Source organism: Dermacentor albipictus, chromosome 1 (genome assembly GCF_038994185.2).
Source record: "Dermacentor albipictus isolate Rhodes 1998 colony chromosome 1, USDA_Dalb.pri_finalv2, whole genome shotgun sequence".
Classification (NCBI taxonomy): Eukaryota; Metazoa; Arthropoda; class Arachnida; order Ixodida; family Ixodidae; genus Dermacentor; species Dermacentor albipictus.
In genome coordinates this window covers 346,730,857-346,731,408 of record NC_091821.1, presented here as the reverse complement: position 1 = coordinate 346,731,408, position 552 = coordinate 346,730,857, and positions in this window count along the sequence as shown.

Genomic DNA, 552 nt, shown 5'->3' with positions numbered 1-552 from the left:
AAGAAGCTCTTCCACGTTGTAATTGTAATTTATTTCCTCACGAGCGAGTCTGCTCTCGGTGACGTACTAGTCAAAGCAGATACATTAGAACATTCGCGCGTGAGCGCCTTCAAGCCTGTCATTGAGCGCAGCTTGGTACAGCCATAGCTGCGTAGACATGAACCCCGTTGCACGTTCGTGGGCTCATTTGCGACCGGGGCGAGTTTACATGCAAGTTTACAACGCATGTTTATCTTGATGTGTGCATGAATTGTCATCCTTCAAGACTGTCTACTTCAATAAACAATCATTACTGTAAAATATTACAGCTTAAGTCTACTGTCTGTACGCATTTTCGTCATGCAATGCCCACATTTGACTTCCGAACTGAAACCGAAACTGTAACAAACGTTAACGTGAATGCAACAAATGATGCCTTTCTTTATTTAAATATTACTAAAAATTGTATTTAAAAATATTGAAATTTTGTATTTGTATACTTATGATAGTTTATGTTTATGTCACTAACGCCCTCTTTTAATGCATATTTTGCGCGCAGTCGTTTGCATATAA